General features: G+C 38.4%; 1 long non-coding RNA gene across 1 annotated transcript in view; it reads left to right on the top strand.

Moving 5' to 3' along the window:
• Positions 1 to 27182, top strand: part of LOC130542743 (uncharacterized) — a 156231-nt gene extending 129049 nt beyond the window's left edge. The window contains exon 3 of the long non-coding RNA XR_008957518.1: positions 27113 to 27182. This is a non-coding gene — a long non-coding RNA (uncharacterized LOC130542743). The remainder of the gene's footprint in view (positions 1 to 27112) is intronic.
• The last annotated feature ends 730 nt before the right edge of the window (positions 27183 to 27912 follow it).

Here is a 27912-nt window from a genome sequence, read left to right as displayed (position 1 = left end):
TTCGTAACTCAGCCATTCTTTAAAAGTTAAAAGGAACTTTATGGAAGATGTTACCTTCCCAGAAAGCACAGCATATATCTGTTTGCTTATCTCATTGGAGTCCACGCTTCTAATCTGTGCCTGGTACAGCAAGACATGTTTCTGGAAGCTCAGGGGCCATCGAAAGCAAAGGACGAGGCTTGCTCTGTTATTTCCAGTTAATGGCCCTTTGGGAGGTATATTATTTCTGTCCCTGTGGATTCCCTTCCCTCTGTGACAACTCAGTTATGGTAAGTACGAATAGCATCGACCAAGAGCAGAAACATAAATCAAATTGACATAAGTCCAATTCAGAATCATAAATCAATTTGACAAAAGTTGAATTAAAAAATGTATGAGCTGTGTGAGATTGAGTGTGATCTTTCGAAGCTGTGTAAATAGAAAGATTTGGGCATAGTGTATCATTTTGGGAAGATTTTTAGGGACAGTTGAAATATTTGCCAAAAGCTCACCTGGGTCTCTAGAAGACTTAACTATCATTAAAATAACTTCTCTGTAGCATTTTTCTTTTTAAAATTGCTCATGGCAGTGATTACAGTGACTTATTCTTGCATTTGCCCTCTGGGATATGTTCAGTATATTAGATATTTTTAAAGAAAAATTCTACTTACCTTATTTTTAAAATTTTTGTTCACCGTACAATGTATCCTTATTTTGTAGATGTCCTGTTATTTGTTCAGGTCATATTTTTACCCTTATATGTAGCTATTGTCCAGGCAGAGAAGGTAACCTTTCAAATTTAAGGTTTTAATATTTCAAATCTTTTTATACTCCCTGAATAAATCACTGTGCCGGCAGAACCACTCCAGTGGCCAAAACCATGTTCTTACATTAGGGGATATAATTTTAGACTGCTATTAAAGGACAGTTCCGAGAACATTGTCCTCCTATAAATGATTAAATGTTGTGTTAATATTGATTTTCTTTAGCTCTTTAAGTTGTTTCTTAGAAGCCCGTGATGTATCTGGACTTCGTAGAATTTTGTTCCTCTGGTATATGCTAACTTATTACTTGGAAGATTACTGATACATGACTACCCTCAATAATTCAGTCTTACTCTTTATTACTAAACTGGGGAAAATCTCGTTTTTCTTATTTATATGTTATATACCTCAATGTACCTGTAAAGTGCATTAGCAATATTCTGTGAAACATTTTCTGTTACTTCTAGTTCTCCCAAGTTGTAGAGGATATGAAGATGGAGAAAGGGTGGATTTGGGGGGAAAATATTTATAGACATTTCAAGGAGGTGGAAGTCTTCTCTTGCTGGCTGCTGTTTTGACTTCGCTTGTAAATCCACTTTCCAGTAGCTGCTTATGTCCTGTCTGCATGAAGGTGATCATGCCAATCCCCATTTATTCTTTTTTTCTTTTTCTTTTTTTTTCTCAAAGTGAAAGCCATATTAGTGAAGAGGTATGTAATAGTAGAAAGAAGGCTGGAACAAGTGTGAGAAAACTCATGCCCATAGTGGCTGTATAACTTTGGACAAGTGACCTAGCTCTCGGCAAACCCAGTTTTGTCATGGAAGGTGTCAGTTGAAAGACCGAGTGCTAAAACTCTGTGAGTCCATGACTTTCATTTGAGAACAAGGGAGCATCAGCTACCACTGTATCTCTCCCCTTAGGTCCTGGTCTTCTCGAGAATTTTTGGCTCTTCTCCTTTACCTTTCCTTACCTCAGCTCAATGAGCCGCTAGGTCAGATGTCCCGACGCTGTGGCCAGCACTGTGCCCCACACACACCTCTTCTTCCTGTCCCCAAGCTCACCTACAGAAGGAATGCCGGTGGCATCCCTGCTCTCTGCTTGAGGCATTCTCTTGTACTGGGAGTGTGCTGTCGCCACACGTGGGCCAGATCAGCAGTGCTGGGGAGTGTTAGCTCCCCTGGGTCAATGCCTCACCAATAAAGGATGGAAGTTGGTGAAAATACCCGAGCTTCCTTACTCCACAGGAGACAACTCTGAGGGAGGTTTCTGTACTGTCTCTCAGAGCAGAAGCGGGGTCCACAGGGGGAATAAGTGGCAGTTACCCACAGAGCAAAACTAACTTCATTCGTTATCTTCCTTTCTCTGTCTTATATCCCCATTCCCTCCTGGTGCTTTCTGTAATAACTTCCTCAATGAACTGGTTGCATGTAAATCCTTATCTCAGGCTCTGCATTGGGGAAAAACACTTGTTTTGTCTGCTGTATGCTCCTCCTCCCTGCTTCTGAGACAGCACTGCTGGTTTGCATTTTAAAGTCATCACATTCTCATATGTCGGTCAGAACCTGCTTTCTTTCCCCCTAAGTATGTGAGCATTAGGTTTGTGTTACCTACAAAATTAGCTTCTGTTCCAGAGACAGTACTGTGGCCCATGCTCTTTCTGCTGGGAATGCCCTGCCCTTCCTTCCTGCCCTTTCTCCATGTCCCTGCTCAACCTTGTTTCTGTCCCCCACAAACCAAGAAACAAAGAAACACCGGCCCCTGCTCCTCCTTCTGGTCTCATCTGAAAGAGGGAAGTCTTTCTTCATACTTCAAAGATGACTGCTCCTACCCCCACTGGCCACCATTGCACCCTGGACTTTTGTTACAATATTAATTACCTGTATAATTACTTATCAACTATTTATTTCTCTTCCTAATGGCACACACTGCATGTTGCTTTTGGGATTTGCAAGCCTTAGGGGACAATGGAACAAGCATGGGGGCCTGGAGCCTGACACCCTTCCGACTTCCCTGCAGCCTCCCTGGATGGTTGTCCCTGCTTCCTGGCTCCCTGACTCCCTGGCATCCTGGGCCCCTCCTTTTCCCCACTCCCTACCTCATAACCTCTGCCAGTCTTTCCCCAGCAGGAGCCTGGGCATGGGCGCAGGGAGGGTCAGGGTGGACGTGTGGCCCTCACAGTAACCTAGAACCTGCTAGCACGTGGACAGTCCCTAGCCGGGACTAGCAGCACCTACCCTGTGGTCCATCCACTTGGTGCTGCGTCTGGCTTGGTGCCCATCCCTGATCCAGGCTTGAGTGCCTCTCAGTGCAAAGGTTTAAAGATCCTCGGGGGTGGCCCGTCTGTGCTGGTGAAGAGCCCACCGACCAGTGAGACACGGAACTTGATTTCTCCAGACCCTGCGCCCTCTGAGGCACTGCTCCTGTATCTCAGTGAGCATGTGTGCCGCCTGCGTTGCTGGATGCGCCCACGCTTGTGCCACCTGTGAGGGTCTACACTCGCCCCACAATCCTTACGCCCCAGAACACTCCCTAGGCTGGCTCTGTCCCTAATACAGGTTCTCTCCTTCACATTCTAGATTTTCTGAGTCCGGCTTCTATTTCTCTCCCTCGGTGGGCTTGTGGTACCCTTTGGGCAGGGATCACGTAATACGAATTATAATTCTGGTGATTCCACACATAAGTGTTTTGATATTTGCATTTGAAATGAGCATTGCATAATAAAAAGATGAAGAGTAAAAAAAAATGCTCATAATTTAAAATGTAAATGTGGCTTTACTGAAAATGCCATGGAACAGCAAAAAGCAAACAGGTAGAGACACCTTAACAGACAGGAGGAAGCGTTTTATGTATATGGAACAGCACTTCTTTCCTGCTTTCTGAACAAGGGGCCCCACAAATGATGTAGCTGTCTGCGCAATGAGGTCTCAGACCCGACCAGGTGCTCCATATGTATCACCTGGCTGGTTCCCCACAGAAAGCCTATGGATTGAACTAATTGCCTTCTCTAAAGAAATAATTCAGGTAAAAAATGAGGCTCTGGTTGTTATTTTGCTGTACAACAAATTGCCTTAAAGCTTAAAAACTTAAAACAACAACACTTCTTTTCATCTCTTTTGGCTCTGAGGGCTGACTGGGTTCAACGAGCCTGTCATCGCTCAGGCTCTATTATGTTGCAATCAGTGCCTGGCGAAGGCTCCCTCACATGTCCGGTGACAACCCTGGGTGTCGGCTGGGAGGCCAACTGGGGGCTGTCTTCTAGAATAATTCTATATGGCTTCTGCATATGGCCAGAATTCCCCAGAGCATGGGAGTTGGGATGCCGGAGAGAAAGAGGGAGAGAAGCAGAATGCTATTGTCTTTTCTGAGCTGACCCAGAGCGTCACTCCCCCCTCATAGTATTGGTTAGAAGTATTGACAGCAGAAGTCCATAGAATAATATACAGGTCCTAGGACTTACCAGCTGGGCCAGGGAGATCGCCCAGTTAGAGAGGCAAAACACTGATCACACGGTTGGGGCTCAACAAATGATAGTTACTCTTGTGTTGGAACTTTTCTTTTCTGATATTAAATATAGATCAGGGAACCTCTTCATCTTTTGCTCTTCAGAACATGATTTTGAATGTCCGACTCTAAGTCCTGGCTGCGTCCAACTGCTCGCTGTTAGCCTTTACTCAAGTCATGTAAGTTCCCCGAGCAGCGGTTTCCACCCACGTTTCTGTGCGAATTAATACTAGAACGTGTTCAGAATCACTTTGTAAACCGTTTAGGATGTGTGAAAGTGAGTTAGTAAAAAAAAAAAGTACAGTTCCACTGGCAAACTTGGTGGCAATTGCAATTAGTTCTGTAGATTTGGGTTTTGTTTTTATGAGAAGAACCATTGATAGCTTGTAGAAAATAATCACCTCCTGCCTTCCCCCTCCCGCTCAGCCCCCATCCACTTATTTGGTTGGTTGTTTCTTGGCGCAGATAACAGACAATATCCCATTCTCTCCTCATTTACTATCTTTGTAATTTTCCTAATCATATACCTTCCACCTTAGCACCGTGAGCTCTTCGATGTTTGTGGTTTAAGAAGCGTGGGAAGAGAAGGAAAATGGGAGAAGCCACAGAGGTAATGATTTCATCCTAGGGGAACCTGGGTGGCTCAGTCGGTTAAGCGTCTGCCTTCAGCTCAGGTCATGATCCCAGGGTCCTGAGATTGAGCCCTGCATCGGGTTCCCTGCTCAGCGGGGAGTCTGCTTCTCCCTCTCCCTCTGCCCCTCCCCCTGCTTGTGTGCGCTCTCTCTCTCTGATAAATAAAACCTAAACAAAAAATGATTTTATCCTAAAAATACAGCAGAACAAGGAATCCCAAGCCAACCTAGAAAACTCTCAACACCACCTGCCAATATAAATCTCTTCTTTCATTGATATTGACCCTGTAGTCTTCACTGTCCATCATAAAATGGGCACTTATCACCTCATATTCAGTTTTCATATACTTCTTATACATGCTTTATCTTCTCATTCAGCAGACCTGCAATCTCAGCTTTGCAGATTTTTGTGTCCCCTTGACAGTGCATGATAACGTTCTAGAATGTCTTATAGGAGTTCAGTGAATTCTCATGATACATTGATTTATATTAATAGTTTCATTATTGTATGTCCCATAGTCTCATGTTTCTCACTGAAATCCGCTTACAACGTACACTCTTTGTTGTTGGTGTAGTTGACACTTGTGTCTTCTGTTTTTCTCATCCACTAACTCCTTTTGGTTGGTCTGTGAATAGAGCTACTTAAGGAGCCCATATTTCCCCAGGGGAAGTAAAGATAATAGAACTTACTGTAAGTTTGAATAATGACTGTTTGCAGAGTGCCTACTGTGTCTGAGGCACTGTACTAGGCCTGTACCAACATCATTTTGTCTTCACTAGAGCTCTACTTTTGTGGCCCATCTGAAAAAAATGGCTACAGAGTTCCTTCTGAGACCACGGTGTTACAATTCTACATGTTGGAATGAAATTTCTGTTTTCTCCCTAGTGCTTTTAACATGCGCTTTCATTGCAACGTGGCTATTTTTTTCCAGCAGATTGTGTCCTCTGTGAAAACCAGAGCTGTATTCAACTAAACTATAATTCCCAAAGTGGTTAATATAGTGCTATTCCCTATACACATGCTCAATTACTGTTAAAAAGAATAGTTTAGACAATGCCTTGGCAGTATTTTAAAGCTGCAATTCTCAATTCCCCTTTGTCTTTTTTTCTTCTTAAAGATTTTATTTTTTAAGATTTTATTTTTATTTATTTATTTTTTTTGAGAGAGAGAGAAAGAGAGAGGAAGCCTGTGTGTGTGATTTGGGGGAGGGAGAGAATCTTCAAGCAGACTCCCACAGAGTGCAGGAGCCTCTGTTCCCAGGACGCTGAGATCATGAGCTGAGCCAAGATCAGGAGTCAGCTGCTTAACCAACTAAGCCCCCAGGCACCCCTTAAAGACTTTATTTTTAAGCAATCTCTACCCCCAATATGGGGCTCAAACTCACAACCCCAAGATCAAGAGCCTCGTGCTCTACTGAATGAGCCAGCCAGGAGCCAGCATCCCCCACCCGCCCTTTTTTTCCCCCCGAATCTCTGTTTTTAATTTACAAGTGTGTCTCTGAATGGAAGTCAAATTGGGGAAATCAGGTCTTCCATTTTACATATAAAATATTTCTATTTTATGCAAGTGCCTCCTCTTTAGTTGAATTTCATGACTTTGTTAATTTTTATGTATTTGAAATGAAATTCAGCATTAGCCTTTTCTTCAACCTTTAGTTTTTGGCTTTTTTTTCCTTGGTGACTTTTACACTTTGTACTATGTGATATTTCTTATTCTCGTCACTAAATCAAAGGTTTCTAAAATAAAGAACAAAAATACATTTAGCATAAGCTATGTATTATAAAAAGGTATTAAAAAATAGTCCTGCCCAAGTGTTTGAAAAAATTTCCCTGGTGGTACAGTTCTGTTCCATTGTTTTCAGAGAAGAAGAGTGAGCTTGTCTTTTTGTATTTTGATTTTTGTAATATTGAAACCAGTTCCTCAAATAACCCAAGAATTGTGTTTCTTTGAAGACAGAACAGTATCATTCCTTTAGAAGTCTGTAAAAAGAGACAGTGAGGAACACAAAGTTGCTATAAGCCAGGGTCTTCCCAATTTAGCATGCAACAGAAACACCTGCAGATTTCATTAAAACATATAGTGCTGTGCCCACCTCCAGAATTTCTGCTTCAACAGGTCAGGGATGGGGCCTGAGAATTTGCATCTCTAACAAGTATACAGGTGATGCTGAGGCTGTCCTTCAGAGACCACAGTGCTGTATGCTTTCACTGAAAGTCACTTTTTAAAAAAGATTTTACTTATTATAGAGAAGGCGAGAGAGAGAGAGAGAGAGAGAGAGAGCATGAGCTGGGAGGTGGGGGTATGAGCAGAGGGAGAGGGACAAGCAGACTGCCTGTAGGGAGCCCGATGCAGGGCTTGATCCCAGGTCCCCAGGATCATGACCTGAGCCGAAGGTGACCTGAGTCAAAGGCAGACGCTTAGCCAACTGAGCCACCCAGGTGCCCTCACTGAAAATCACTTCTAAGGTGGCTCTTATGGTATTATAAACTGTTAGGCTCCAAATAACTTCAAAAAGAAAAATTCTGGTGACCTAAATCTATTATTACATGAATGTAATCTCTAACACTTTGAGATGAGTAATTTTTTTTTCTTACCTGTAGAACTTTGTATGTGTGTATGTGTATGTAGTCCAAGAAAAAAAAAAGGAAACTCATCTGAGCAACAGTACCTGCTTACCTTTGCATTTTTTTAGATACTGCCTTGAGTATTGTACATCTAAAATTACTTTAAGCATATTCATGAATTTCTTTCAAGAATATTCACTGGATGCATATTATGTGCCAGTGTCCCAGGAGAGATGCACTAGGGCCCCGCATAGATACGGAGTTCGCATGTATATTTCCATGCTATGCACCTGCCATATGGATTCCAACAGCTGTCTGAAAGCAGAGCAGGCCCAAAGTGAGGGTTCTGACTGAAATATGCCCCTCACGTTCCTTGTCATTAGAATTCATCCCCAACATAAAATACCATAGCATACTGAATTGGAGTAATCGAGGAAACAAAACTTTTCACAAACTTTGTCCAATTCTGAAAACTGATAAACAGATGGAGTATGCAATTAAAGCCAGGAAGTTGGCTGACTTCTTTTCTAGAGGTGGCTGGGTTCTGTCTCTTCTCAGAGCAGTTCATGTGGAGTCGCTAATTATTCCTAGCCATTCACCATCTACATTTAGATACATAGCACTTATATAACATTTCCTGTGTGCTTAGCACTTTGCATATATTAACATTTAAACTCTTGTAGGCACTTTGTATATATTAATTCTCTGTAATAATCTATGAGATGGGTACTTTGAAACACCTATTTTGGGCATAGGTGCTTAAGGGATTGGCCCAGAGATGTTAAAAAGAACAAAAGAAAAAAACACCTGTCCAAACTGCACAGCAGGTAAATGAGGTAGTTGGGATCAGATTTCAGCAGTCTGTCCCCACAGCCTATGCTCTTCACTGCTAAACTCTGACCTGTGTGATGTCACTGGTCCTTGTAGTCTATGTGTTAGCTTGTGGTTTGCTTTTTAATAAGTAAATATCTTTCTTTTCCAAATAAGAGAAGGGTCTTTGGGGGCAGTTTCTAGATACAACACCTCTTGTGTTCTCTAAGGTGTCAAGCATCGTACTTTACATGTAATCATTATTCAAAAAAAAAATACTTTCCAAATACAAATTGGTTGCAACTTCCAATGGTACAATATGAGAAAATACAAATCTCTATTTCTCTAGATTGCTAGACAGATCGATAGAACAAGCTAGGGATATACTTATTTTCTATCTCGAACTACAATTATAAATCTTCCATACATACCTAGATCAAAAATATAGTTATATGAATTCAACTGTTATGAAAGATATTATTATTAGTTTAATAGGCAGACTGGCCTTGAAATCTGAAATTCAATCAGAAAAACAAAATATTTTATAACTAGATGGAAACTCAAATATCACCTCATCCAGCCCCCTTATTTCACTTATTCAGCAGAGGAATAGAACAGTCCAGTTATGGACTCTAGGTGACCCATACACTGTAGTGTTACCAGGAAAAACTAACCCAGATCTTTGGTTAGTCTGAAAACTGGGCCCTATATATGAGGGTGAGGAGAGATCAGAGAAGGAGGCAGATCCCTCTAGAGTGGTCAGCAGGCGGTTGGATAAGCAAGGGAAACTGCATACGAAGCTTGTCTTGGGCAGCTGCAAGATCTCTGCACCTGCCGGTCAAAATCTAAAAAGTTTATACAGAAGTCTCAGATGGGTTAAGTCACAAATGCTGTGTAGACGTTCTAACAACATATTGCTCTCTCAAGGCTGTGTCCTTGGAAATGGCTCCCACTGTGGGAACGGTGGGCAAAATGTACTTTTCAAGGGCAGGAGAGCAGTGAGGAGCCTCTGATTCCTTGGGCCAGCTCTCCGGTCAGTCAGAGGTCATCTGGCTCCCCCCGCCGAACATCTTTCAACTCTGATTTGAAGCCTCTTTTTACCCCAATGTAATCTGTTTTCTTTGGTTTTTAAGACAGTCCTTCCCGAGGTAGTATAGACATAGTTTAAAAGTAAGTTTAACTTTTTCCAAGAAAATGTCTTCCCTTTAGCAAACAAACAAAACATCTAATCTTCAGTAATCCTAGATTTCCAGACTTCTCAATAGGAGATATAGAAGACTTTTCATGTTGTTCTTTCGAGATGACATCCGGATGTTTATGTGGAAGTAGAATAGTCTTATGTATTGGTTTGCCTTTGCTGTGGAACAAGCCAGTGTGACGAATATAATGGCTTAAAAAAAGAACCTTTGGTTTGGTTTGGCAATTTGTGCCAGGCCGTTCTTAAGGTGGGACTTGGCCGAACTCAGCTGGGCTTTCTAACTCCTCAGCTGTTACTTGGCAGGCCACATGAGGACTGGATGATTCTCCATAACTTAGTTCATGTTTGATTGTTGTCTTACTCTCAGTTGGGGTATAAATCCAATTAAGCCACATGTCTCTCATCAACCAGTAGGCTAATCTGGGCATATTCACACGGCGGCAGTGGCAGAAGGCCCAGACACAGCAAGTAGGTAAGCGCTTGTATCATTTTTGTTAATGTCTCGTTTACATGGCAAATTACATGGCCAACCTAAGATTCAAGGGGTGGCAAAGTGGAAAGCCATTAAATGAAAGGGGGATAATCGTGTTTCAATAAACTACTATAGTTTGTCCTTTGATCCCAATTAATTCACTCTCTCCTCACTTTCAAAATCCCCATATCTCCTCCTCAGACTCCCCAGAAGTGTCAATTCCAGTTTTAGGCTCGAAGTCCAGGATCTCATGATGTAAATAAGATCTGAATGTTACTCCTTGGATGTGTTCCTCTTGCTCGCATGAACTAAAGAAAACAGTGAATAAAAACACATGTTATCTGTGCCTCACCTACAAATGGAGACAAGGATAGGATAATTATAATTGACTTTTCCATTCAAAAAAGGGAAGAACAGGAGACAGCTAGCAGGTGCTGATCCATGCAGTTCTGGAACCCCTCGGGGCAAATGCTGTCAGTTCTGCATCTGGGGCCAGGGAATGTGTCCTGGTTGGGGCCCAGTTCTCCTTAGAAGTAGCTTCCCAGGACAAATTTATTAACTTTTCCTTGGGAATGGTTTCTTGGTCACTGTTTTCTATGGATCTTGACTCCAGTCTTTGGGTTTATGGATCTATCCCCTGAAACTTTTTTCCCCCCTCAAAAATTACCTTCAATTGCAACTGAGTAGCTTTCTCAGCTTGCTTCCTCCCATAGACAGTTGAGATACAGAAGATATTTTTTTTTTATTTTTAACAATCTTAATTCCTTTTACTCTAATCTAGTCCTTTTACTGATATATCTTCCATAAAAGCCGTGGAATTTCCATATACCAGATTAGGCTACTCTATTCAATAAAATCCAAAATGTCAATTGTTTTGAGACTGCACCTCTCCTTTGGCTTAATACATACATTTTTGGAGATTAAGCTTTTATGTAACCACACCCTTATTCTTCTCAGAAGCCTTGAGTGTATTTTGGAGAGGACGTTCCACACCCCTTTGAATCTTGAAGGATTTTAACAAAGCGTTTTGCAGACATATCCTTGATTTGATCTTTTTTCATAGTTTAGTCCTCACTTTATCTGATACTAATTTGCTTGGAGGTTCCTCAAAAAGTTAAAAATAGAACTGCCTTATGAGCCAGCAATTACACTACTAGGTGCATGTACCCAAAGGATACAAAAATACTGATTTGAAGGGGTCCATGCACCCCAGTGCTTATAGCAGCATTGTCAACAGTAGCCAAACTATGGAAAGAGCCCATGTCCATGGACTGATGAATAAAGAAGATGTGATATATAATAGATTATTAGTCATGAAAAAGAATGAAATCTTGCCATTTGCAACAATGTAGATGGAGCTAGAGTGTATTACGCTAAGTAAAGTACGTCAGTTAGAGAAAGATAAATACTGTATGATTTCACTCATATATGGAATTTAAGAAACAAAAGAGATGAATATGGTGGGGGGCATTAAAAAAAAAAAAGGCAAACCAGAAGACAGACTTTGAACTATATTGAACAAACTGAGGGTTGCTGGAGGGGAGGTGGGCAGGTGCAATGGGTTAAACGGGTGACAGCCATTAAGAAGGGCGCTGGTCCTGAAAAGCAGTGGGTATTGTATGTAAGTGATGAATCACTAAATCATACACCTGAAACAAACAAACAAACAAACAAACAAAAGAAAAGAAAAAGAAAATAATTTGCTAGCTGGAGATACTGGAAGTGAGAAACAATTTTGTTTTCCAGCCCAACTTGTCCTACCCCTTTATTTTCCTTTCAAATTCTGTCTGAAAAAAATTCTGTCTGAAAATGGTTTATTTTTTGCATTATCTCTCTCTTTCCACACCTTACCATGGGAGCTGAAAGAAGCCAGCTGATACTTGCGGCATTGTGCTTGGAAGCCATCTTGTCATGCCCACAAGCTTATCAGATAAATTCTTTGTCTTCCATGTAACTACAGGTGACAGTTTGGCCACTTGTTTTTCTACTACATAGCCTTGGTCAGCCTTTGGAAGTTTCCTTACTGCTTTTCCAGCTTCACTTTACTGCCCAGTCCTATATCAAATGCTGTATATTTTTAGGTTAGTCAACAGGAGCACACCCCTTCTAGGTATCTTTTTATATATCAGTTAACTTGTTTGTGCTAAAAACAAAACAAAACAAAACCCCCAAAACCCCCCAAAAAAACAAAAAAAAAAAACACAACCCACAAAACGTAGTGGTTTGAAAAACTAATCTTTTAAAAATGTTATTTATTTTCTTTTTCAGCCTATAATTCTGTGGGTCTGCAATTTGGGCTGGGCTCAGTGGTGGCTCTTTTGATCCAGGTGGGCTTGGCTTCTCTCTCTTGGGCTAGGTAGCTCATGTATCTGCTGTTAGCTGGTGGGTTCGTTGGGGGCTAGCTTATCCAGAATGGCCTCAAAAACTTGTCTGGTGATTGGCTGCTGTTACTTGAACAGATGGTATGACTGCGTCACGTGTCTCTTGTCATTTAGCAGGCTCGCCAAGATTTATTCACATGATGATGGTGGCAAGAGATCCCAGCAGTGGCAAATGGGCAAGTCCCGTGTGTAAGCAGCTTTCAAATCTTTGCTTGTGTCACAATTTGCTTATATCCTCTTGGCCAAAGCAATTCACAAAGCTCATCCATATTCAAGAGCTGGGGAAATAGATGCTCACTCTTGAAGTGAAGGATTGTGGCATTTAAAAAATCTACCACATCCTGGACATATTCATTTTGACCACAATCTACTTTCCACTGTCTAATTTTCAGCACCCATGAAATTCACAAGGGAAATGGGACTTGTGTCATAACTACATTTTGAGGATGTATTTGGTAGAATACACTTCAGTTGTATTTATTGCATATATGAAAATATATTCTGAATACAAATAACAAAGCAAATATTTACCTGACCTTTTAAGCTTTATGTACTATTGATAATACCTGCGTGTTCTGGGTTACTATGGAGTTGTTCTCTTTGATTACTAATCTAAATATTTGCATAAAACAACACAGGGGAGGTGTGTGTGTGTGTATATATATATATATATATATATATATATATATGACAAATGTTGTAGAAAACACTACTACTCACTTCATAGCAGGTCAACTTTTCATAAATATTTATGTGTTAGATAATGGTATGGTGGCTCGTGCAGTATCCACTGTATCCCCTTCTGGTGTACTTTCTTGAATTGTGGAGGCTTAAAAGATAAAACTAAATTTCCCAAACTCCTTGCATTTTCATATTATCTGAGATTTACCAAGCAGACTTATAGCTGAGATTTGGAATGTGGAAATAAGTTACATTATGTGTAGCTGAGTGTAGGAATAGAGCATGCTGAAGGGGAGAATTCTGATTTTTCTGGAGTAGCTATAAAACAGGTCTTCAATAACAAAAATGCAAATATTGTTTTGGTAAGTTTGCATCTCAACAGGAAACAAAAGATGCTTTATTTATAAAGGCACCATTGGTAAAGATCTGTGCAGTGTGTTGGAGATATTAATGAATGCAGCAAGAACCCTGGCCCAACAGCAGTAGGAATGCCCTCTAACCCTGTCCCAAGAGAATGAAAAATGAATATTCTACTGGAGTAGAGAGGGAGAAAGAATTGTGCAGGGCAAGTTGTCTAGAGAAAAACAGCCATCCTGAGGCAACCTACCAGAAGAGGGAGGGACCTAAATGAATAATCGTCATAAACTCTGTCTTTCTTCTCTCCAATCTTCTCTCAGTATCCCTCCTGGTCCATCCAAGGAGAATCCATATGGGTCGTTGGCTTGTTAATGGAATCTGGTAGATCAGCCTCTTGGGGCAGAGAGCCAAGTGGAAAAGGGCTGAGAGTAGATCTGGAAGAGCATATGGCCAATATCTGGTTCGAGTGTGTTGTAGTTGTCAAATATTTGATTCATAGCATATTAAGTGGTAAGCAGAAGCCATAGTGGTGTTTTCCCTAGAACAGTAATGAAGTTCTGTTCTGACTGCAGTTTTCCTGCTGTCTAGCATCCAAATTTGGTTCTTTGGCTGACATAGAAATTCTTTAAGCTACCTAATGCCCTTAATAAGTCCTTTTCGTCTTAGGAGGGATTCTGTTGTTGGGAACAAAGAATCCTACCTATATAGTAGTGATGAGAGTGAATGAATGAAAGAATAAGTAAGTGAAAATAATCTATGACCTTGCTTAAAATTGAAAAAAACAAATTAAAGCATAAGATAAATGTAAAATTATGTTAGCATTAAAGACCAAATATTTTGGTAACTTTAACATTCAGTATAGTAATAGAATATTATTTGAAATGACCAGTGTCTTTAAATCTTAAAGAAATATACAGGGTGTAGGGGCGCCTGGGTGGCACAACGGTTAAGCATCTGCCTTCGGCTCAGGGCGTGATCCTGGTGTTATAGGATCGAGCCCCACATCAGGCTCCTCTGCTATGAGCCTGCTTCTTCCTCTCCCACTCCCCCTGCTTGTGTTCCCTCTCTCGCTGGCTATCTCTATCTTTGTCAAATAAATAAATAAAATCTTTAAAAAAAAAAAAAAGAAATATACAGGGCGTAGAAGAGAAAAAAATGTCACCATCAGATGTATGAGAAAACTGCTTAGTGACATCCTTCAAAAACCACTAAAGCTATTTTTTTATAGGTTGGTTATCTATTATAAATCCCAAAGATTTTTGTTTATGTGATAAGCTTCATTATGATTTAGATATAGCCCAATATCACAACCAATTGGATGTCCCTGATACCTTTTGGCCCCTATTTACAGATGGGCATCTTCTTCCCAGGGGGAAAAAATATGCCCTGCTCTAAAATTTCAGAGAGTTTATGGACTCCTATAAGGATATGTGTGAACTTGAAGTTAACAGTCCTTGCTTTGGAGAGCTATGAAGAAATGAGATAATTAGAGGTAGATGAAGGCCTGTGGTTATCACGTAGTCAGTGGCAAGAGCCCCCGCTATAGCAATCCTAAAGTTATTCCAAAGAGAGACCCGGTTCATTGGATATGACCTGGCATATTTTGTGGCACTTTGTAGACCTTGTCTAAGACAAAAGGACCTTGATCTAGACTCAGAATTGTTGATCAGCGTACATTAAAAAGAGTTTGCTGACAAGCTGAGATGCCTCTAAAACTTGTTAAATAGCAGAACTAATCCTTTTCTTCTGAATTTATAATAACTGGAGAAGTATATGACTTTGCACCAGAGACCACATTTGCTTTTATTGAAGTTCTTGAGCTGTGGCAAGTCACACATTTCCTGGAGTCTATTTGAGGCAAGACAGCAAAAACTGGCACAATTCATATCTAAAATTGGGAAACTGTATTGAATATGATCCATTACATTTATATTAAATTGTGTTTTACATTTTAAAACCGTTAGCAGTAGAAAGAAAATATATGTGGTGAGGAAGATACACGCATAAAGGCACACTCTGAGTATATTTGAACATTATCTTTGTCACTTATAAATCAGCCTTCAGCAACATCTTCAATAACAAAAATGCAAAATATCTGCTATTTTAAGTATTCTCAAGGCAAGTAACAGGGTGTGTGGTGCATATAACTGTTTTTCCCCGCACCCCTACATGTTATACCATCTGGACTCAAGTAGTTTTTAGGGGGTTGATTAGGCTTTTGTTCTCCTGTTTTTTATTCTTTTTTTTGTAAACCATTGTTTCTTTGAGAATTAAGATAAATGAAGATAAAAAACAAGCGTAGTAGAATTGTGCACATAAAACACAGGTTTTCCAGGAGGAAATTATAGGAACAAGGGGGATATATTAGAATATGACTCGTGAGGTGATAGTGGAGCCTCCTACTTTGTTAACTATAAACATCTTTTTTAATTTAAAAGGTTATCATTTAATGTACTAGTACAGCCATTATGAATTGGGGTGTTATGTTTATTCAGGTTAAAAAATAATTTTATTATAAGCTTCTGAATTGTCCATTCTGTTGATTTACAATTCTCTCTGCAGTAGCCCTGATCTTTCTTTTTTTTTTTTTTGTATTTTATTTTTTTATAATAATTTTTTATTATATTATGTTAGTCACCATACAGTACATCCCTAGTTTCTGATGTAATGTTCCATGATTCTTTACTTGCGTATAACACCCAGTGCACCATGCAATACATGCCCTCCTTAATACCCATTACTGGCCTATCCCATTCCCCCCTCCCCCGAAGCCCTCAGTTTGTTTCCCAGAGTCCATAGTCTCTCATGGTTCATTCCCCCTTCTGTTTACTCCCCCCCTTTCTTCTTCCGTTTCTTATTATAACTCTGTCTTTTTGGAAATCAAACAAGCTTTCATTAGCAAGTGTCTTCTTTTATGTGAAGCTTTAAAAATGTAAGTTACATTCACTTTATAAGAAGGAAAATGGGGGGCAAAATGTTTGGAACGTGAGATCAACTTGTTAATTAAATTCTTCATCACCATCAATTTGCATTTGGGAGACTAAATATGCAAATAGCAGTGGTGACACTATATATAAAAATAGAACTCTGACCCACGGGGTCAGTATAGCAGCAATCAGTACAGGTGACCAGCAACTGACAGCTTTCCTTATTTGTGCCCCTGCTTCTACTTTAGGACCAACTGGAAAAAGCCAAATATAAAACCCCCAACCAATCGCATAGGATGCCCCACTTCTGGTTAGCCCCTCTACAACCTCCTCATGCCAGTAATGGCCTCCAGTAATGGCATACCTGAAGCCTTTCCTTTTTTTCCACTAGAAAGCTAGTAGGTCTCCCTGCCTTTGAGTCTCTGCCAAACATGAGTGATGTTGGCTGACTCCCTTGCTGTAGCAAATTGAATAGACTTTGCTTGTTGTCAGTTGCACAATCTCCATTCATGTCCTTGTTTATTTAGGTCTTCCTCCCTTAGCACTCCGAGATTATATCTGTATTGGTTCTTACATTAGAAAAATAGTATGTTTGCTTACTTGCCTTCCCCATGAGAGTGGGATACCCTAGAAGGAGGCATACCTTACAGTGTATGGCAGCTTATGCTACAGAGTAGTATTTCTGAGAGAAATATGTATCCATTTATTTGTTGAATGGATGGGCTATTCTTAGCACTGTGTTACTGGTAGGACATCAAGGGACAGCATACATGGACTCTAATCTCAAAACAGTTAAAAAATTTCTCAGTACTTTTCTAGGCAGAAGTTGTCCTTATAATTTTTGATGATGTCTAAGGATAATGGGATTATTTCTGAAAACAAGATGGCATCATTGTGGATTCAAGGACTACTATTTAGATAGAGTATTTTTACCAGTTTCATAAAATTTCATGACTCACTGAACCATTTTACTCTTGCTCAGTTTTAGACCAAAACCCTATTTAGTGGTTCAATTTTAGTTTGCTCTTAATGGAAATTTATTCCTGCCAGCCCCTTAAAATCTTAATGTTCAGGAATTATAGGTTTAGAACCCTATTTCTTGTTTTCCACTACATTGTGAGATAGTTTTATGCTAGAATTTGTTCCCACATGACTCATTTAGGTGAAAGAAATTGACCAATATTTAGAGGAATGATACTCCTCAAAAATTATTCTTTCTCTATTCTTTCTTTGAGGTTATCTTAATTTTATTTCTTTCTAGCATCTATTCCATTATCTATTCTATTATCTACTCTATTTATATCAATAAACAATAGAAGAGCAAAGCAAGCATTTTCTTTGCTATGTTTATTCTTTTCCTTTGCCCCAAAGGTTTTTCTCACAGTTCTTTATCTATTGAAAATACAATTTATTCTCTTTTCTATCCTTCCCCCATCTCTTTCTCTGCCTGTCATTCTTCAAATATTCTTGAGCACTAACAGTACTAGGCATTGGACATACAGTGATGAACAAGACAGATACAACCTTTGTTCTCACGAAACTTACACCTAAATGGAAGAAGATACACAAGTTAACAGGACAGCTAAAAAATATGTGGAAAATGCTATTAATTACATAGCCAGGGAGATGAAATAGACAGGGACTAAGAATTGATTGCAATAATTCTCCAGAGAAGTCTGTCAGGGAAGGCCTCTCTGAAGATCAGATATGTAAGATAAATGTACTCTGTTCCCTTTATTTTTCCTATGCTTCAGTTTGAATTAATACATTTCAAAATCAAAGTTTCATCTATTAATTTAAGGTTTCTAAAATTCACATATTGTGACCTCACTGTTGGCTGCAGGGTGTGGGCCACAGGAGGAAGAACTACACATCTTTTCCATTGAGAAGGTCATTCGGTATATGCTTGTAACTTAACCCATGAGCTGTTTATTGTCATTCAAGGATAATTATAGAACATAATCCAGTCTACCACAATAGACTGGATACCTTAGTTTCTTCAACTGAAAATAAATGTAAAATTGACAGCATTTATTTCAGGAGTTGGCAGACTTTTCCTGTAGCAGTCTATATAAGCAAATATTTTAGGCTTTGCAAAATGCATGGTCCACTAAAACTACCCATCTCTGCCTTTGTAGGATGAAAGCAGTCACAGATGCTATGTAAATGAAGAAGCACGACTGCATTCCAATAAAACTTTATTTACAAAAACAGATGGTAGGTCAGATTTGGCCTACCTAATGGCTCTGAGTTGTAAATGAGGTAATTGACTTACATACTAAGCACATTGTCACAGTGTGAGTCCTCAGTAAATGTGTTATATTTAGTAAAATTATGATTAGTATTACTATGGGTCTTATAAAGGTGTCAAATCCAGAGCAAAATTCTCAGTTTGATCCATCATCAAACATTTACTGTTGTGTTCGTCCTTAATATTCACTTATATTTGGGGTTCCTTTAAGCCTTAGCCAAGTGAGCAATGGTTGAATAAGCTGAGGAGTTCATGGGTAATCCTGGTTGACTCTTAACCGAAATATGTTTTTATTTTGGTTTTTCCGTTTTTTTATGTCAGACCAACTTTTAGTGCTTTTAAATAATATTAGAAATAATAAATGTCTTACCCATAGCTCCCCAAAGGGCTATGTGCTATAATCAGTATCCCTGAAAACAGAACAGTTTGTAGCCTACTTGGGTATTTTCTATCCTCTCTGTTCTTGGAGTCCTTTTTTCCTTTATTTGTGTCTGTTCTTACAATGTATACCTCATCACTGGGCCCTCTTATATTTTCATTTTCTTTGTGTGTAACCTCACAGCACAATGTGCAGGTTAGAAACAAGATGATTTAAAAATTGCTGCTGCAGTTTGCCTGGAAGTTTCTTTCAAGTTAGGAAGAAGGGTTTTTAATTTTTTTTTCTTGGCATCAAGAACAATTAGATTAAGCTTGAAGATTCCCATTTGTATCAATTAATGTATACTCTTCTATTTTGTGTGGCTGTATTACTTATTTTGAAATGCATTTAAGTACATTAACACAGACCAAGTTGAAAAAATGTAAAATATTTTTGGAATTGTTGGAAGACTTTTCCCCCCCAACATGAAAATAAGCATTAGGCCAAAGAAAGCAGTGCTAATGTTAGGGAAGGTACAAACATTTACCTTTTAAAGTGCTGTCTTCATTTATCATTATAAATACTGGTGGGACAATAAATTGCATTTTAGTTTACATTGGGTATGATTTACATTGAGAAAAAATTAATTACTTAAATTCAATTACATAAAAATGTGGTGGTTTCCAAGACGTCTCAAAATATATATTTAGTAATCGTGGAAGAGAGAAAAATTCAAGGATCTGGAAAGCACATCAAAGCGAAATGGTGGAGACAACTGGAAATGTTACGTGTGTGAAAGAGAAGAGCGGTCATTGGGGGAGGACAGGATTGCAGCTTTCAAAGTAATGTAAAGGTTGATATATTGAAGTGGTATCAAATTTTAAGCTATGAAATTCCCAATGGCACAAGTAGGAGGAAGGACTTTTTGCAAGAGGGCAGAATTCATGATGTAAATCAATGTTTTGGACCTGTTTTGAGTTGTCGAGTTGATGGAAGATGTACTTATCAATGACATGCAAATGTTTGCTTCGGATTTCAGTCTCATAAATCAACTACATTGGGGAAGGAGTTTGCATGGACCCCAGATTAAGAATGCACAGAATAAAAAAGAAAACTTTCTAATAAATAGAAGTGAAATACACAGCCTGATGAATTTCCCATCACAAAAAGAATTCAGGTAGACCGGAGTGAATACATAATGACCTGTCTCAGATTTCACAGAAAGAATTGTTGTTTATTTAATTAATTGTATACGTTCCCTTCATTGGTTTTCCCAATGGTTCTTTGATCAAAGATACATTTAGAATATATTTTTTAAAAAAGGTAATATCTTCTGCTCAGCAAATTTGTTGAATCCTTTCCTCCAAGTATTTAAGTCTAGGCTAATTGAAACCTTCATCCATATAATAGTGCCTGCACAGAAATGAATCAGTAATTAGAGCAAATCCTTAACAAGACCCATTTGAAATCATTACAGGTTATTGAGTGTGCTCTCTATAGCAGTACGGACAGTAGCAGTCTACCATGAATACTGTGCTCATTTGTATACTTTATCAATTCTTTAATTTTAAATATATAGTTCATAAAATCTTCCCATTCAGAGATTTCTCTGAAAATTCTGTTATTTGGCTTACTCGGGAATTTAGGAAACCAAGCTTGTTTTGAAAGGTGTTTTTTTTTTTTTTTTTTTTTTTTTTTTTTTTTTTTGAAAGGGAGGGGATTCAGAACTCCATCTAATAAAGGGAAATGCATTTTGCCCAGATACAATACTAAAACGAATCTTCAGCCTGGATTTTTAAATGGTAAAATTGAATATAGATGCATTATCTAGCCTTTTCACATATCCATCTACAGGTTTTTAAAAGCGGCCCTCTAAGATGGATGCAATTACCACCAATTTATCCTGCATTTTCTGAGAGACTGTATGGTATGGTTCAGACAAAATGTGATCCTTCAACCAGGGACACCAGCATTATCTGTAAGCTGGTTACAAATGCGAATTCATGGCTACCCCTTAGTCTTCTCGATCAGAACCTCTGGTGATCAGGTCCAGCAACTATTTTTTTTTTTTTAAGATTTTATTTATTTATTCGACAGAGATAGAGACAGCCAGCGAGAGAGGGAACACAAGCAGGGGGAGTGGGAGAGGAAGAAGCAGGCTCATAGCGGAGGAGCCTGATGTGGGGCTCAATCCCAGAACGCCGGGATCACGCCCTGAGCCGAAGGCAGACGCTTTAACCGCTGTGCCACCCAGGCGCCCCGCAGCAACTATTTTTGACAAGTTTTCCAGGAGACTCTTATAACACTGACGTTTAAGAACCACTGGTGTAGTTGAAACTAGGTGGGCTTTGTGGTCAAGCAATCATTTTAATTTGAATTTCTCTACTTACTAATTCTCTAAGCTATAGGATATGTCTGTGCCTGTTTTCTATAAAGCAGGGATAATGAACTTTTCAGGGATGCTAGAGGGTTAGTGAAAATGTATGAAAAATAATCAAGTTTAGCCAGCATACATAATTGGCAGAGGGTTTTTTTTTAACTGGAGTAATGATATGTACTATTTGAGTTTTTACTTGGTACCAAGGTAACTACTTTGCATATATTAGCTCACTTAATCCTCGTTGCAACCTTATTTGTTATGTATTCTTTTACCCATTTTACAGAAGAAGAAAGTAGGGTATAGGATAGTGAATTTTCAGCTACATGATCTGCTGAAAATTGAATAAATTTTAATATACAGCTCCAGTGGTAAATATTTATGTTGAATTTGCAACTTTTAATTAAGGATATTTTGTTTGGGATTGGTACTCTGTGTTCTATTTTGAATTTTAAAAATGCAAAAAAAAAATCATTTGTCATTAAGTGCTGATTCCCAAATGAATGTTACCTGCTTATATCTCACTGTATCATCTACACAGTGGTTTATTCATTGGTTCACTAATGGCTAATTTAATTTCTTAGAGTATTTCCATCAGCTTTAAACCATTGTCGATGATGCTCTGAGTTAAATAATGCCAGAAGCCTCATTGAGAGCTACACTTAATCGTTTTTCATATTTGTGGTTTGAAAAGCACTTCTTTAGTGCATTATCATTTTTTGCAGTGTGTGGATTGAACCTAGGGTTAATTACACATTTTAGACTTAACCGCCGTTTCCAATTTCAATATACTCCAACTAGAATGTTCTTAGAATGTTGGTTTCTTTATTGTCACACTAAAAGGATAATATATTTTCTTGAGAAAGATGTCCTGCAATCATGGGGGTTTTTTGATTGAAAAAAAAAAAAAAGGCTGAGTTGAGTTCAAGGCAAATAAATATGTAAAATATTCCTTCAGGACTGGGTCGTGCACTTTTCAAATGAAACGCTCACGTGATACTGCTGTGAATTGAAAATCAGTGCCCTCTGGCCTGACAGGTTCTGATGGCACTCTGAACACTTTTAATCAGCACTGGCTTCCTGACAGTGATTAGTGAGAACTCAGCTATTAGGAATTACTTTTTTCATGATTCCTAATATTTTCCCCACCTCTCTGTTGCAATTATTGCTAGCTCTGTGGGGTATAAAGTTTATAGTCTCAAATTTTTCTGTGATACAGATGAGAAGATTTCATCATTTCTTTTGTTCTCAGCCTGTGGGAAGTTAGAGACTTCCGACTAAGGCATCTTTCGAAGTGAACTTCTAAGAACTGGGTCACCAGATATATTTTGTGTATTCTCTTGAATGTAGGAACAGTGGAATGGAAATAAGTTTCTAGAGGAAACCACTTCATAATGCAGTGCTCTCAATTAGCAAATTAATTCTCTTCTTGGTTGAAACAAAAAAATAGCAAGCTACTCCATTGTCATAGTCAAAATTAGTATCCTTGCTGCTGACTTAATACTTGATAGGTACTCATTAATTCTTAATGTGCAGTTTTGTTTCCCTTATATAATCTTGTAGAACAATTGGTTTCCATACGCAATTTTGATTTTCATTATACAGGAAATTTTTGTTCTTAATGACTTCTTCAAAGATACTAATTACTTTTATTGATAAATTAAACATATTTTTCTTTGTTAGGTTTTATTTTTATGTTTGGAATGGTTTTCCTTATAATTTTCAGCTTCCTCAAGAACCATGATCTTGATGGTATTTACAGGTAGTGCTGTTTAACTATGACACCGTTAGTTACATACTTATTTCTTTTCTATTCTTATTTTCATTTCCATCATTGTCCTTTGAAGGGGAAATATTTTTTGTAAAAGTTATGAACCACGGAATTTTTACTAGAAATAGTAGGTGAGTGTTTGCAAATGAACCCTTGAAATCAGGAAGAGGAGAGAAAGGAAGGAGAGAATAGGGATTAATAGAAAATCATAGCACACTCTCTGAGTGAGGGGATGACACGAACATACTGTCCAATGATGAATTTGTGGTTAATCTAATAAAAGAAACTGTTTCTCTCTGGTACTATTTATGTTTGTTTTAGGTAATAAAAGCTTTTAAAATAGGAGTTAAACTTTTAAAACCTGATTCTCTTTACATGTCACCTTTCCTAGGGATCTTCTCACTCCATATAAAGAATCATTTTGCCTTGGTATTAGAAACTGTGGCTAAGAATTTTTTTGGTATAAAATAAATAAATGGCCAAAAAATATTTTTCCAAGGTACCCAGACAAACAGGTTTTTATATTATTTATAATTTGGCTCTTTAAATGAGTGTATAAGTGTTCTTAGTGTTAATCACAGGTTAAAAAAATAGTTATTGGCTTGTCATTTTGGAGAATGAATATTAGTATTAGGCCTATTTCTTTAATTTCTGTTTTTCTATGTTAGTTTGACAACTCCTTAGAAAGTGAATCTAAAATCTTTTATTTATCTATGGGTCAGAATTTGCTGTTTATATACTTAATAGAATGTATGACAGCCTAGTTAATGGGAGTGCAAACTGTGGGATTTTAATATGTTGGCACGTTTTATGTGTTAATTAGATAAATATGAAATAGTTGCATATATCAAGAAATATCAGAAGAAGTTTGGTCTCTACATTCTCCAAACCATATGTAATATTTCCCACATAATTGTAAAAGAACACCTTTCAAGATTTTCATCTTTATCTTTAGACTCAATAATTCTAGATATAATTAAAATCTGTTATTTTTCTATCACTGAATTCAAATAGAACTTTTAAAGCCATTATTAGACAAACGTTTCTTTTGCAGACAATTCTATTCTTATTACTATCCCTCATATGCCCTTGTGACATTTGCACACTTTATTTTAAAGTTGGTGTTGTTGGGCTGGTTGGAAAATCCGACTATCCTTGGCAGTCAGTGGTGCTGACTTGAGTTGTTGCTCATTACAATTTCAGCATAAAATGCAAGCCAGTGTAGTGTTTAATGATGCATTCTATGGATATCAGAAAAGATATCACGAAGGGGAAGATTGAAGTATATATAAAACCCTAGATAAGATTTTAACTCTTCCCTGGACTAACCATGAGCTGTTATTCATTATATTTGTTCCAGTTTTAGTTTATCCTATTGTTAATAACACCTAGGATCTCACAAGAGTAGCATCTTACCCTATTCCTAACCCCCTTGGGAATTCAAAACACCATTAAAATTCCATGACTAAGCAAGTCAATTAAAAAAACACATCATTTTGTAGCCTTCTGTTTACCAAATTGCTTTGGAATTCTATCTACCTAGTATCTCATTTCTTTTAAAAGAATAGGAATCAGCTGGAGTATTTGCTAAACTAGTTTGTTTTATTATTATTATCATTTTTTTTTTTACACATGATTTCCACTTCCTTTCCCTTTAAAACTTCTGACATCAAATATGTGGAGTTTTCCCCCCATACAAAACAGTTCTCTTAACTGTCTGGACATGAACTGGGTATTCTACAGCTCAATTTTGATATTAACTATCTGGAGTTAATGCAGACCCCACAAAATAAGAGCTCAATCCCACAAGACTGCTCTTGCATCAGATACAAATTGCAAGTCCCAAATTTCTACCTGTGCACCTGAGCACATGGCCACAGATTGGGAGTTCTTGTCACCCTGTCTCAAGTTTGATAATGTACTAGAACAATTAACAGGTCTCAGGAAAATGCTTGGTTTATTATTACTGATATTATAAAGGATATCAAGCTATTATTGATGTATTATAAAGGATACAGCTCAGAAGCAGCCAGGTGGAAGACATGTATGGGGCAAGGTGTATGGGATGGGGAGGGTGGCATCCTGCCAGCCCCTCCATATGTTCACCAACTAGGAAGCTCTGCAAACCTGGTCATTTAGCAGTTTTTCTGGAGGTTGCATCACACAAGCATGATGAACGAAATCATTGGTCATTGGTACTAACTAAACCTCCACTCTCTCTCCCTTCACCAGAGACTGAGAGGCGGGACTGAAACCCTCTGACCATGCTTTGGTCTTTCTGGTGACCAGCCCCCATCCTGAAGCTATCTAGGTGCCCACCAAGGGTTGCCTTAGTAGATTCGGTGTTCCTGTCAGTCAGGAAATTACATAGGAATTAAGAGCTCTGTGTCAGAAACTAGGGACAAAGACCAAGGATCTATTTCTCATTGTACTACATCTTCTATGGTCAAAGAAAGAATGCCCTGAGAAAGGTTGCTGCTTCTCTCATGCCTGCTGAAACATCTAGAATGCACAGAACTCTTCTTTTTATTCAGTCACAGAAGTGATAACCAAATAACTGGTCTTTTTTTCTAGCTAAGTCCTCTCATTGCTTTTCAATCCCACATTTACAACTGGGAAGAAACAAGCCCCTCTCCCCCTTTTTCTTGTTGTCTCTTCTATCCTTTAACACATTGCCCTGCCTAGAGCATACTCCCAAAATGTTTTGAATGGACTCTGTTTAAAATAAGCTCCAGGGTAGCTTCTTGAAGTTTTAATACTTTTTCATATTAATGAGTATTAAAAACAACCACCACAACAATGAAGACTTGCAAAAATCGAATTCCACTTGTGTGACAAAAACTATGCTACGCATTCTCTCTAATCCTTACAATATTTCAGTGTATGTCTTCCTTTCCGCACTTAATACATGAAGCTCAGACAGCTTAATTGACTTTCCCAGTGACACAGCTGAGATTCAAAGATAGGACTGTTTGAATACACTGCTCCTCATGCCAAAACTCTTTGAAATGTTCTCTGTATATATGAACTGAGTTTTTACAAAATGAAATAGAGTTGGGAAAAGTTACAGTGTTGTTTTTATTGCCCTATTTTCTGGTGCCACAAAAACTTTGGTGTGTTCCTCTCCCCACCCCATGGACTTTCCCTCTATATTTCTACATCAGGCTTATTTTATCCATTATAATATTCATGATGAAGAAAATGAAATTAGGTCTGTGTCATAAGGTTTTACATTGGAAAGCTTACATCCATTGAGTATTTTGCCTTAAAATTCAAGAAGAAAAGGACATTTTCCTCACTGTACAGCTTTGTGTGTGAACACAAAGTAATAAAAAAATAGATGTGAGTCTCTATGGTACAATTTTATTCCTAGAGTTTTACTTCTTATTTAGAGCAATCAGTACCTTCTCAGTACGTGTGTGTGTGTGTGTGTGTGTATAACACAACAGCAACACTTTAAGCTTTGAATTTTATAATAAAAACCATTAAGTAACAATTTTTTATTCCTATTTTATATCCTCTATCCAGGTGAAAACATTTACCCTTTGTATCACTTGTTGTTCAGTACTGTCAGAATTTTGCCCGAGATGTTCTGTTGATTAAAGATGATAGCTTTTTGGATAAGAGGTAGAGGCAAACTTCCTAATAAATGTGGGAGAATGATAGTGACAAAGTTTTAGACTCTGCAGTCTGGCTCGCATATATTCTGCATACAAATGGAAAAAAAATCACATGGTCTGACAAATTCTAATGTCTCATACAAAATTCTTTTCTGAGCTGTCTATTTTGCGTAGATCTGACGGGAATTTAATAGCTCTTTCTCCTCAACTGAAAAATCGATATTCAGAACTCCTCATGTCAAATTTGGCTCCCAGTTTAACCTGTGACTAATTGAAACATGTCCTATATTTCTTATTTTTTATTGTTCTTTTCAAAATGCCATACAGGAATCATCATAAATCCACTATTTTGTCATATAGTTAAAAGATAAATTGGGATGGCATCAGTTTAACAAAAATGCAGGATTTTCGTCAAGTTAAGATTAAAAATGTTTCCCTATTCAATTTACTCAGCCATACTTTCTACAGGAATTCAATACCTCCAGCTCCAGTTCCTCTGTGGAGTACTTCATCATCTGGCATGTGACCTCAGATCATCTTCCAGGTGAGTGTGACAGAGCATGAAGTTAAAGGAAGAGAAAGGGATTATAGAATATTAGCCTTCCCCAAACTTTACTTCTCTGTTGTGAAAGAAGATTACGATTCTTATCCGTTTCTTTTTTTTTTTTTTAAAGGTTTATTTATTTGAAAGAGAGAGAGAGAGCTCAGGGGCTTGTGAGTGGGGGAGGGGCAGGGAGAGGGAGAATGAATCTGCAGCAGACTCTGTGCTGATCATGGAGCCCGACTCGGGGCTCAATCTAAGGACCCTGAGATCATGACCTGAGCAGAAACCAAGAATTGTACACTCAACTGACGGTGACTGTGCCACCCAGGTGCCCCAGTTCCTATCCATTTCTATGCAAATTGCTGTGTGTACTGCTGAAAATGAGATTTCTTTCCCACAGACACTGGGCTTCGGCCAAGGGAGTGTGATCAGAAGTTAGATACACCACATCCAAGCACAAATCTTCAATAGCCATTGTGTCTGTTTCCATCAATTCTCTGGTTATTTTTCCCCCTTCCCTGAGAATTATATGTCCCAGGTAGATGTTGCATCTTTAGTCTGGGTCCTGAAGCAGAGACCCACAGCTGCTAACATAAACAGTAGTGAGAAATAAGTCTTTGTTGCTATAACAACATCCATGAGTACATTTCCTCATAAATAGGTGTTGGGTTGGTATAGGTTTCTATTACTGTAGAATTCTGAATCTATTGAGATTTATGAGTTG

The sequence above is a fragment of the Ursus arctos genome, unplaced genomic scaffold (genome assembly GCF_023065955.2).
Source record: "Ursus arctos isolate Adak ecotype North America unplaced genomic scaffold, UrsArc2.0 scaffold_5, whole genome shotgun sequence".
In the NCBI taxonomy this organism is placed as follows: domain Eukaryota; kingdom Metazoa; phylum Chordata; class Mammalia; order Carnivora; family Ursidae; genus Ursus; species Ursus arctos.
Note: the sequence above shows the minus strand (reverse complement) of the source record. Positions and strands in the feature narration are given on the sequence as shown.